This window comes from Penaeus monodon, chromosome 15, assembly GCF_015228065.2.
Source record: "Penaeus monodon isolate SGIC_2016 chromosome 15, NSTDA_Pmon_1, whole genome shotgun sequence".
NCBI classification, from domain to species: Eukaryota; Metazoa; Arthropoda; class Malacostraca; order Decapoda; family Penaeidae; genus Penaeus; species Penaeus monodon.
The window spans coordinates 28,276,348-28,276,577 of record NC_051400.1 but is presented as its reverse complement, the minus strand read 5'-3'; the positions used below and the strand labels follow the sequence as shown (position 1 = coordinate 28,276,577).

At 30.4% G+C, this 230-nt stretch overlaps 1 protein-coding gene across 1 annotated transcript in view; it reads right to left on the bottom strand.

Moving 5' to 3' along the window:
* The window catches only part of LOC119582297, a 39,074-nt gene that overhangs the window by 6,150 nt on the left and 32,694 nt on the right, over positions 1 to 230 (bottom strand). The window lies entirely within an intron of this gene.

Below are 230 nucleotides of genomic sequence, written 5' to 3'. Positions count from 1 at the left end.
TCGTTTACGCAAAATATAATACAGTCCGTTTTCTGTCAGTATTCTTAATTCTTCGAATGAAATTGGATACTTATAGTACATAAAAAAACGAAAATAGATGTACAAAAATACCCGGAGGAGATAATTAGACAGAGAAAACGAGGCAGAAAAAAAACACAATTAAAAGAAAAGGAAAATTACCAAGAAATAATGAGCAGTGAAAGTGGGAAAAAAGGTAAAGCAAAGAAAGA